At 51.3% G+C, this 11808-nt stretch overlaps 1 protein-coding gene across 2 annotated transcripts in view; it reads right to left on the bottom strand.

Moving 5' to 3' along the window:
* PDCD4 (programmed cell death 4 (neoplastic transformation inhibitor)) overlaps positions 1-2348 on the bottom strand; it is a 19505-nt gene extending 17157 nt beyond the window's left edge. Inside the window, exon 1 of one of the 2 annotated variants that reach the window (XM_014958973.1) lies at positions 2222-2348. The gene's annotated coding sequence lies outside the window, so the exon portion shown is untranslated. The remainder of the gene's footprint in view (positions 1-2221) is intronic. The other variant, XM_014958956.1, reaches the window with a different exon arrangement.
* Between the last annotated feature and the right edge of the window lie 9460 nt (positions 2349-11808).

Below are 11808 nucleotides of genomic sequence, written 5' to 3'. Positions count from 1 at the left end.
GAAGGAGCCATTCGTGCAAGGGGGGGGAACGTCGTGAGGGGACATGGCGGTGCCAGGCCTGAAAGGGCAAGACCCCGGGATGGCGGAGAGGGGTTGTACCCAGAGACCCCGTGAGGGGACGGGGGACGAGGGTCTGTGTGCCCAGTGACAGCCTGAGCCGGCCGAAGTGAAGCCCGCATGGAAACCTTGACAGCTGTGCCTGGCCCTCTTCAACATGGTGTCCTCCTCCTTTAATTAGAAATCAATATAATTTATTTTTTTTTTTCTGAAGCAAAACCGTCAGAAAAAATAACGTGTTAGCCCTTCTTTGTGTTGCTCTCGGCTCACAGGGGGATTTCAGGCCTCTTGCCCCCTCCTCACACAAGACCCCCCCACCTTCCCCTCAGCGCCGGTGTGAGGGGACGGGGCTTTGGGCCGGGGACACCGCAAATGCCTCAGAGCTGGCAGACAGAGCCCTGCTCTTCAGGCAAAACCACCCTTTACCAACAGGTAAAAGGTGCTGCAGCCACCTCACCCGCTGCTGAAACTCCTAACGCTGCTTTTAGGATAGACAGTATATCCATCCACAGCCTTCCAAACTTCCTACCTCACTTCAGCTTACATTTGCCCCGTTTATTCTGTATGTGCTGCCTGAGGCCAGACACCTAATTAGAGGCCAACCTCTCACTGTCGTGTATTTCTCCTTCATTCGCAATGTCGCCTGAAAACTCAGCTAAACCTTTGCTTTCTCTCTGTCGTTTCTCACTCCGGAGAGCCCAAGCCGTGGCAGTCCGGTCCTACGAGGAAAGAAAACACACATCCCTCCTGCTTTAGTACTTTTGCATCACGGGCTTTTTCAGCTGCCAGCAAGAGAATCCTCCTCACTTAACAGACTGTGACTTTTGTAGTGTTTTTACCTATTTTTCCAGTATAATTCTCTGAATCAGTGTACTTTTGACTGAAGAGCCAAACTTTCCTTATGCAAGAGCCTCTGAATTAATTTACTGGCCCAGCTCTCCGTGAATCATCAAAACTAAGTTTAAGAACTAAAACAACAGTATTCCGTTAAAAAGACTGTGCAGCACGATTTTAAACAATAGTACTTTCCTCATCAGACAAATGACAGAAAGAAAATCCCTCTCGTTCATGAAAACACTAAGTTGCAGACATTTTCAAGTCAGGACAGTTCAACATGCTCACACAAGTCTTTTTCTCCACATGCAACCCAGAGGCAGTATCAAAAGGTGTTGTTTCCCCATCAATCAAAAAATAATTTCTCCTTTGCTCTTTGCACCTCCTCTGATTACCAGGCAAACCACTACAGTGTCACCCCCGACATTTGGAAAATAAATCCTAGCTATTGACACAGATCATGGGATTCAGCTTCCTCTGCAAGACACTGGAAGGGCTTTAAAGAGATTTTTTTTTTGCAGCAGAGAGGAAAGGGGAGGCAGAGAAACCAGACTGAAATAGTAACCAGAACTAGTAACCAGAAGCTGCACGAGAGAGGATGCCCACAAAACACTGCATGGGTGCATCACACCAATTATACGTTTTAAAGCACTATGAAAAATTTGCTGGAGGATTTTCTGCGAAAATTGAGGACGGGAGCACTCTCAAGAGGCCCAAAAGCTGGGACAAGAATGAGGAGGAGATGAAAACCCCTGACCCATCCAGCACATCTCCAGGCAAGGGAACAATGCAGGTTTTTCCTCTTTTCTGCTGGATGTCTCTATTAGCAGCAGCTGGGTTCTCAATCACCCAAAACCTCCTCTAGATCTGAGTGCACCAACTTTCTGATGTCTAAAACCCTGCCACCTAAGAAAGAGCTGATGCACATGTAAGATTATTGGTATTTTTCCACTGTATCAACCGCTCTGCTGAAAAGATATTGCCTTTTTTTTTTTTTTTGCCTTTCTAACCTCAAAAACCGCCCACAGTGTTTAAAAGGCAGCTGATCACATGCTGGTTGGTCTCCCAGCTGCAAAGACCTGCCTGCCCGCCTCCCTCCCCCAGACCACCACCATCCCCAGCAAGACAAGCGAGCAGGATTCCTTCCCCCTATAGGAGAAACAAAACCAAACAAAAACAACCAAACCCTCTTTTGACCGATTCTGGCCAGTTTGCAGCTCCAGGCCTGCTCCCTGCCTCCCGGGGTAACCTGCTCCCCACCGACCCCCTCGCCCAGCGGGGACCCTCCGGTGGCCACCGGCTCCCTTCCACCCCCGCCGGCGCCCATCACCTGGAGCGAAGCGGCTTGCGCCGAGGCGAGCAGGTTCACTTTCTAGTCGCCTGCCTTCCTTCCAAGCCTGGCTGGGTTGTTTTCAAACTCTCCCCTCCCTTTCTCACAGGCTGGCCAAACCCTCCCGCAACACCCAGGGGAGGAATCCATTGGCTGGAGTTGCCCAAAACGCGTGGAGCAGCCCTTCCCCCCTCCACTCCCCGCGTCCCGTGGCTAGTGCACAATGGAAACGGCGAGTCCCCAGCCTGCCCTGGCCAGCTCGCTGCCAGCCTTGGCTTTCCAAAGGGGGTTTATCTGAGCTGGGGTGACTCATGGAGGTTGTCCGACCCCCAGGAGCAGGGGACGGCAGAGAGAGGTTGGATTGGGGCAGAAATCACTGAGCATTTTTGCTGCACTCCCCACTTTTTTCAAAGTTTTACTTTCTGTTTTCAATATTTTCCACAGGCAGCATCTCTGCCACGTTTGTTTGATTACAGTCGAGCCTGTTACCCTGTCACTTGGAATATACATTTCCACGCGTAATGCAGGCAGTAAAAATGCATCGTTATCTGTTAAATCAATCTGCTCCCGTCACTCGCCTGGCCCCTGGCCTTCTGCTTTCTCTCCCCTCAGCCTACTTTTATTTCTGCATCTTCTGCAAAGGTGCCTCCATGAAATGAACTGCAAGCACAGCAGCCCCGTTCCTCACCAGCCAGCGTCAGCTCCGGGTTGAAAGGCTACTAAAACATGCCTTGGCTTTTTTTAATGCTGGGTAATTAGTGTTGCTTTTGAACATCCTCCTGCAGTTCCGTCCCTGTGTGTGCACCCTTGGGAGGCGGATGGGGAATCGGCTCATGCTTGCCCGGGCATAGAAACTGAAGTGTCACCCACCGCCGTGGCTTTGGGCAAACATCTTCCTGACCCACAGCTTGCCCCTCTGTGTGGTGGCTTTCCAGGACTGGCCCCTCACACTGCACAAAAAGCCTTCCCTCTTCCCGTTTCTGAGTCCGCCCTCCTGGCAGAATTGTTAGGATGGGGTTTTGCTTTGTAAAATTGTAAAACTGTTCCAGGCATGTCTCCTCTGCGCTGCAGTTGTCATCTGTTCATTCTTGCCTTAACAAAAGGCAATCACGCATCTGAAAAGACGCTTTACTGGGAAGGGCTGAACTTGTGAAATGTGCAGAAAAGTGGGAGTACTTGATTTATGAGTTGCAGACAGTGAGTTCATTTAAAAGCTAACAACCAGAAACACAAAGTACCCACTTGGCCTTGTCCTTTCTTACTGGTTTACTGTGGGAGAAAAATCTTAGGGAGCCACTTATTAAAACAAGGTGTGTTATTGCCTTGTAACTATTATTTGACAAGCTGAGGTCCTGTGATTAATAAATCATGTGCCTGTTTTTTGTGTGTATATAATCACATGCTCTATATTTATATTGACAGAGGGTTACAGAATATTTACCTTTGTGCATAGGACTGGCAGGAACTTCTGTGCTGCCACGTCTCCTATCACAGGCACCGTGTGATAGAATCTTTTTTCATAAACTTATCAAGTTCCGTCCTCAAAGTGGTTTAATGTTTTGCATGCAGGACTGCCATGGGGAGCTTATTCCAGCACCACATTGCTAAATGGTCAGTAATGATCTTCTAACCAAAATGTCCGATCGTTTTATTCTGCACCAGCACCGTCAGCTCTTCCTTCTCCCTTCCTGGGAGAGTTTATGCAGAGAAATCCTCCTGCTCTTGGCATTCGCTGTGTAAAATGGAGGGAGATGGCCTCTCCTTGAGCACACCCCAGCCTTTCCTGCAGCGTGGCCTGCACCTTTCCCTTCCAGGACTGCATTTCTCACTTTGTGTTTCCATTTAATTGGCAAGATTTGGTGATGGAAGTGCAAGCTGCCAGCTGGCTTGTAAGAAAGGGCTTGGTCATTCATGCCTGTGACCACCACTTGCTGATGCTGACTACTTTTTTTTCTGTGTAAGATCTCGAGCTTCCTTTGTCCTGAGGTTGCTTCATATTTTCTGTCATCAGCAATTTCAGCAGTTCTCCACTAACATTAGTGCCAAGCTCATTTGCAAAAGCGCTTTTTGCCAGATCTGCAGGAGTGATGTTTAACACTCCCCTGGTAACTGCCCTCCAGCCTGACAGCCCCGCGCTGCTCCCACAGCAGGGCTTTATGGGGCTCCTACCTTGTGCTAAACCACTTCTCCCTTTTCTTAAGAACGTTCCACGTGGCACCGTATGAAGTGTGCAATTTCAGCCCAGATAGGTGAGATCCACCCCATTTCCTTCACTGAGCAAATGGCTTGCAGCTTGCCTTACCCAAGAAAGATAAATGGGCTTGATAAACCCATTTAATCTCATGCCATTTCCCTCCCTCTCTGTTGCTAGCCCTTCCTTCACCGTTTGTTCTGAGGCTTTCCATACCCCATTAAGCTGAAACCTTCATGCCTGTTCTTGTCCAGATCAGTTCACTTCTCCCGTAGAGGCTCCCTCTGCTCCTGTCCCTGACTGAGGGACCTGTTAAAGACATCGGGCCAGTTCTTCCAGAGCTCTGGCATGCGGATTAGCCCGTTCCTCTGCCTTCAGTGCAGGGAAGAGCCCTGAGATTTGCTTCTATCCTGGCAGCGAACATTTTCATACCCCCATCCCATTATCCTTCTCATCTGCAGCGACGTCATTAACATCCTTATCCTCAGTGAAAGTTAAGGCAAAGTACGAGTTTGGGTTTTGCACATACCCGCCATACATTAGCCTCTATCCCATGTAATCTCTCTTTTTTCCTTCCCTGTTTTCTCCTGCTGTATGCAATCGGGAAAAACATTTCCCCATTTTTATTGATATCCGTTAAAAGACAAAACTCCCACTCACTTTTGAGACATAGCTTTTATAAACTAATGGTTATTTTGCTTTTAAAAATGATTCCTTGTAATGTCTGCTTATGCTTAGTGTCATTTCTGAGGTTTTGAAAATCGTTTTTTCCCCTTGCCTGGGTTTTATCCCCACTGAAGTTATACTTAATTAACTAGAGTTTTATTCCCAGTCCTGGAATCTCATCCCAGTGAAGTTAAGACATGTAAATCTCTGAGCTCCTAAGGAAAGGTGACTATATGGATTAGTTCCTGTGATTTCTTTAAATATGCCCCTTGGAAGTCTGAAGCTGTATCAGTCCCGCCTGCCTTGATCACAGGGCTATGATATTTTAAGCAGGGTAATGTTTATCATTAAAAAAACCTGAAGCATCTCAAGTCTCCAAGAATAAACTTGACCAAAGTGAATTTTCCTAATATTTCTAGGGTAAAAATTAGCAACACAGTGGAAGAGCAGTTGTAGATTAGTTGCTCTTTTTAGAAATAATTTTTTTTACCTTAAAAATCTAACTGTGCGGTCCCCCTTCTGTGGTAGTTCGCCAAAAAGGTGTTTTACCTCAGCAGGGCCAGGAGACTCAGCCAAGGCCTTCTCCTGGGGTTCTAGATGTCTACCTGCCTCTCTTCACCCTGTTTCACGTCTGCTTTGTTCTCTTGTCTCTCTCCCCCTCTTTCTCCAGTCCCTCATCCTGGCTTTCCTCCCTGCCAACTCTGTCCCAAAGTTCCACCTGGACTGAAGGCAGAGAAGTGATGGTGTAGAAGGGCTTGATGTTCCCAGCTCTCCTGCTGCCAGACATGGAGGAGCTCTGGCACCAGTGCCTCCCACAGCACTGCTGGCCATGCCAGCCAAAGAGCATAACACCTTAGAAACGTATTTCTTATGTGTTTCTGATCTCCTGGCAGGTGTCTGCACGTATATCTAGGCTCCTTGGCAGGCATGGACCACCAGGTCTGGAGGGAGTCAGTGCTGCTGCACCCTCACCATAGCCAGGGCTCGGCTAGCGGGAGAGCAGCAGCCTGGCTGCAGGGCTGGTGGAAGCAAAACCACCTCTGGTCTTCACCAGTTCCTGCATAACGTGTTCTGGGCAATCAAGGATGAAGTGTCTCTAGAGATGTCCCTTGTCAAGGAAGGTCCTTGTAGTCTTCCTGGGTGGGCCAGTGGGCTGGAGGGAGTGTGCTGGAGATCACAGAATCACATGGGGTTGGAAGGGATCTCTGGAGATCATCTAGTCCAACCCCCTGCCAAAGCAGGTCCACCCAGAGCAGGTTGCTCAGGAATGTGTCCAGGTGGGTTTTGAATGTCTCCAGAGAAGGAGACTCCACCACCTCTCTGGGCAGCCTGTTCCAGGGCTCTGCCACCCTCACAGTAATGAAGTTCCTCCTTATGTTTAGGTGGAACTTCTCATGTTCAAGTTTGTGCCCTTGATGGGGCTGCAGTGACGATGCTCAGCCCAGGGGCACGCCACATCACACCTTGCCCTCCAGGACCTCAAGGTCGCTGGCTGCCATGGGCTTGGCCACACTGTGCCCTGTGTGGCCAGTGGGTCTGCAGCCCCAGGAACACAGGGGTGGTGTGCACGGGGCTGTGGGGAGAAGGAGCAGGGCTTGGGATTGGTGGGTTCTCCTCCCAGCCAGGCACCTCCTGAACACCACCCAGGCTGTGCTGACCCTCAGAGTGGGCCAAATGCTCCCCCCATCTCCGCACCCTCAAGGAGCTGGCCCAGCACAGGAGAGGACAAGGTGTGTTCCTCACGTTGGGGCATGAGCCGTGGAGTCAGCACTTCGGGGCCGAGTTCCCACCTCCGACGCCGACTTACTGCGTGACCTCGGGCGAGTCACTGAGCTGCTCTCCTGCATTGCCTGACTCTGCTAAACGCCATGGGATAATAACTAACTTTGGGCGAGCGCTACGGAGGCTTTGAAATCTTCAGATGAAAAGGTGCTGCATAATTGCAAAGGATTTTTTTTAATAATGCTAATCATTCGCTGCGCTCGGCGCTGCCCGTCGGTCTGGGGCCGGAGCGCGGCGGCCGCAGCCCCCAGCGAACGTCAGGCTTTGCTGAAGTGCAGGATTCTCCCCAAATTCCTCTCCCTTTGGACCTCCTGCTGGTCCAAACAGGAATCTGGAGCTCGGGCCAGGACCTGACAAAAGCCACAACCTCAGAGCAGCCCCCCCTGCCCCTGCCCTGGCCCTTTGGAGAGCAGGGGGATTTGGGGGAAGGGATTGAAACAGCTGTGTTTGTTGGCAGCAGGAGGCAGCAGGGACCCCATTCAAGCCGAGGGGGGCTACGTGAAAGGCAGCACGAAGCTGAAATGAAAGCGAACAGCCAAGAGGAGCCAGAGGGAAGGAAAGAAGATCATTTGGGTTGAAACGTTCCCAGATTGGAAGCAGCGGCGTGTCCCAGGAGGTGCTGGGCTGGCACCAGACCCCCCATCCTGCATCCCTTTATGCTCTTCAACCCACTCTGCCAGGGGTGCAGGGCCCTCCTGGGGCGGGGAGCTGGAGCACAAACATTAATCCGCTGTTGTGAAGCGCTGCAGCCAGAAGGAGATGAGGTTATCTTCTCTAGTTGGGCCCGCAGAGCTGATGTCTAACCACAGTGTTATTTTTATTTGACTCACTAACCCGACAGTAGCCGGGGATGCCTGCAGCTCGCTGCCGTCCAACGCCTCCTCTCCCAAACAGAGGAGACTCTGTGCACTGCTGGCAGCTCCCGCGATTTTATCACAACTTTTTATGCTTTGGGGGAAAATATCCTAAAATCCCAGCTCCTTGAAACGAGGGAATTGTAGCTTTCATTTATAAACAACGTATGGCCCCAGCCCTCAAGGTTGTGGATGAAAGATTTGAAAACATGAAACTAGTGCAAACCTAAACACTCAAAAACTGGGAGGTGAATAAAGAGATCCTAAAGTTTGATGGGTAATAATAATAATAAAAAAAAATAAAGTTGGGAAAAGAAATAGTTGGCAAACAACTTCTCCTTGGGAAACGGGGCAGGGCTTGGGCTGACTCCTGGCTTTTGGGTGCTTGAGGTTGCCAATCCGCCTTTGAACTTTGCAGCCATTCATAAATCCTTACATAACAACAGCAGCCACAACAACGCACAGGAGCTCCAGAAATGCTGACACGGGGAAAGCGGTGGGAAAAGATTATTTTAGCAACCTGTGACAACTCACCTCGAAGCATTCAGCTTTAAAGACGGAAGAACCAGAGCCTCAACAACCCATATCCCCTTAGAAAGGAGCGTCTCTTTGCTCCAGGAGCTCGTTTTGCACTGTAGCAAACCTCTGGAGGTAAAGGGGAATTCAGAGGCTCCACAAGATCACAGAAAGGCATTGAACGAGGCCAAATACCTGCCCTGGTCCCTTGCATTTCAGGAAGATGAGTCTTCTTCGTTTCAGTGGGTGGTCTTTGCTGAAAGCCTCCGGGACCAAATGAGAGCTTCAAAAACCTGGTAAACACCGCTCTGCTTTGTACCATCTGCATCTTGGGGCGTGTTCACACAATCACAAGCAATGAAGGTACCACACATTGCCTACCAGCTGACCCGCACTCCCTCCTGGGACACACACCTCCTGCGGGGCCAACAGCCACTCGCCGAGACCCCCTGTGCAGGGGTTTCAGGCAATGTGATTTACTCCCCACGTCGCTTGGCTGACGAGAAGTAACTCAGGAAAGTGAGTTCCTGCCGGTCTCTGCCGTGGTGTGAACGTGCCCTGAGCACAGAGACAGAGCGGCTCCCAGGGGAATCGTACCCAAACCATATTTCCGAGGGGTTTCTTTCACTTCAAGTTTCTTTCACTTTCAAGTTTGTTTTTTTTTCTCATTTCTCTGGGCTAGCAGAGCCCAGCACGCTCTCACACTGCTGGGCACTGCTTCCACCTGATGCTGCTTTAAACAGGTACTTACCTTAAGGGTCAACAAGTAGCCCTGGATTCGACCAGGGGCTGCCCTCTGTGCCTGGCACAGCCGGGGAACTTCCAAAAGCAAATCCTAAAGTCTCAGTAAATACCCCTCATCCCTCACCCCGGCCCAGGCTGGTCTGTGAGAGACAAGGAAGGAGAAGGCTTCTGGGACCATTGGCAGCATCCTGGCTGCCTCGCTGATCCCCTGGCAGGCTGGTATCTAGCGTATCCTGCCCAGCTGAGTTCATCTTTCCCAATTGCCATCAGATGGAAACAGGCACTGGAACAGCCCAGCCATCCCCATTAGCACCAGGACACACCTGGGCTGCTCTCCCAGTTGGTCTCAGTGAGATCATTTCTCACTTTCTGCTTCTGTTTGAGGTCTGCCTTGTCTCCAGAGACAAGGGCACCTTGGGGAACACTGATGCCAGTCCCCATGGGCATCTCAGTGCAGGCGGTGGGGCAGCAAGCTCACCACCACAGCTCAGACCTGCAGATGGAGCAGGATGGTACCAGCCACCAGGATAAAAAAGGAAGGCAGGAACTCAGCCCGGGCAGACACCAAAACTTGTGATTGTCATGTTGGCAAAGTAGGTCCGATTGCCAGCTGCTTAACACTAAGGTCCATGCGGGGCAGCACAAGCCTTGCCCTCCAAGGTGCCCACGTCCTGGGACCTCCTCGAACAGCACTGCTGTGAAACTGGTTTTAACACCTCAGCAGGGAGCACAAACAGGCAAATCTTCCCTAGTTCCCCAACACAGGTGTGCAAAACACGGCGTGGCTACACCCCCCCGAAGCCCAAGGTGAAAGTTTGCTGCCAAGAGCAGGTCGCTATCTGCCAGAGATAAACCAGCTGCAATGCAAACACGGCCCAGCCAGAGAAGAAACCCACAAACAAAACAGGCTTCCTGTGTCCTCTAAAGACACCAAGAGGGTGTTTGAGGAAGGTGGAACTCATAAGCATGTCCTCAAACAAGGCTCAGGGATCAGTGGAGCGCAGCTTATAAACAGGAACCTTCTTTTCTAAGGCACTGGGAAGAAATGAGGCTGGAAAAGCTGCCTCCGGACGCGGGGCTGTGCTGCCGATGATACTGTCTTACCTGGAGGAATATTGGCCAAGACTCTGCCTGGCAATTATTTAAACGTTTAGTAGGCTGGATTCAGCCTGCCCCACGCAGCTTTCTAGTTCACAGAAAGCTTTTGGACGTGCCCACTCATTCAGATCTGACCCAGTTAATTAAAAATTGACGTATGCTCCTATTTCAGTTTAAATGAAGCCACTTCAGGTAGCTGAACGCCGCTCTTTAACCAGAATAAGCCTGTTGTGAACTGAAGGGAGAGGACTCCCTGGCTTTAATCACCTCGGGTATCTGATGAGGAACCTCACCCTGCAGGAGGCTGATGCAATTGTGTGCGGATAAGCCCTAAGAAAACCATCCTCACAGTGTGGGAGATGGCTCCTGGTGGCCCCACCGCTCCCCTGCCCGCTCCCAAGCCCCCGGGGACACCAGGCAGGGCCCTCCTGAGCCTCACCTTGGCCCTGAAAGGGGCCAGCGAGGAAGGAAAAGATGGAAAATACCTCTTCTTCTTCCCCGTCAGCATGTGGGGAGTTGTGTTCCTGTGGCGCTGGGAATATAGGAGGGTAGTAGAAGACAGCGTCTTTCATAATGACTGGGATTGCCAGCGCTGCAACGCGCCGCAGCTCTGCTGAAGGCAGGCAAAGGGGAGGTGGGACACACCAGGGGAGGTGGAGGTGACTCCAGGCTACCAGGTTGGTACAGCCAGCTCAGGCCCTGCCATAAAATCAGACTCATAGAATGGTCCAGGCCGGAAGGGACCTCCAAAGGTCATCTAGTCCCACCTAGTTCCACCCCCAACTAGACCAGGTTGCCCAGGGCCTTGTTGAGCCTCACCTTGAATATCTCCAGGGATGGGGCCTCAACCACCTCCCTGGGCAACCTGTTCCAGTGCTCCACCACCCTCACAGTGAAGAACTTTCTCCTAATCTCCAATCTAGATCTGCTCTCGAGCCATGAGAAGGCTGATCCTTATGGCTATTTGTGCAAGGGAAAAGGAGGGCTTTTTTGAGTCACCGCTGCATTACCTAAGATATTTTAGGGAGAATTTCTGGTCTTTGTCCAGTCCCCCTTACCTCCATCATGGAAGGAACTTTTCCTCCACAAATAACGTGCCGCAGTGTCCCGTGGCTTCACGTTGTGGCATTGCATCAGGCAAACCAGGCACATGAGGAGCACCCAGCGTATTGACACAGATAAGCGGAGATTGGCGGAGTCGGGTGTAGGAAAACAAGGAAAGGCCAAGCTGTTCTCTCGGGCTGCCCTTGCTGCCACCCGCACAAACAGCCGAGTTCCAGGCTGCAGCACAGAATCATAGAAGGGTTTGGGTTGGAAAGGACCTCAAAGATCATCTCGTTCCAACCCCCTGCCCTGGGCAGGGACACCTCCCACCAGACCAGGTTGCTCCAAGCCCCATCCAGCCTGGCCTTGAACCCCTCCAGGGATGGGGCAGCCACAGCTTCTCTGGGCAATCAGTGCTGAAGACCAGGTGGAGGGAGACTGGTTGGGCAGCGTGTCCACCATCTGAACCCCCACAGCAGCCTGATCCAGAGCGGGCAGCACCATCCCCAGCTCTTGCCCACCTCTGGCCTCCCTCCACACCAGCTTCCCAGGGAGGGCTCCTGTTTTTGGACAGCCTTGGCTTGCTCTGCTCTGCTGGTTATGGCCTGGCTGTCCACGTGAGGTCGGGCACACCACACTGGTGTTCATTTGTGAAGTCTTTCACACCTGAGTTCCCCTTTCCACCCAGAAAA

Source organism: Calidris pugnax, unplaced genomic scaffold, assembly GCF_001431845.1.
Source record: "Calidris pugnax isolate Ruff unplaced genomic scaffold, ASM143184v1 scaffold4, whole genome shotgun sequence".
Lineage (NCBI taxonomy): Eukaryota > Metazoa > Chordata > Aves > Charadriiformes > Scolopacidae > Calidris > Calidris pugnax.
This window is presented reverse-complemented; position numbering and strand designations above follow the sequence as displayed.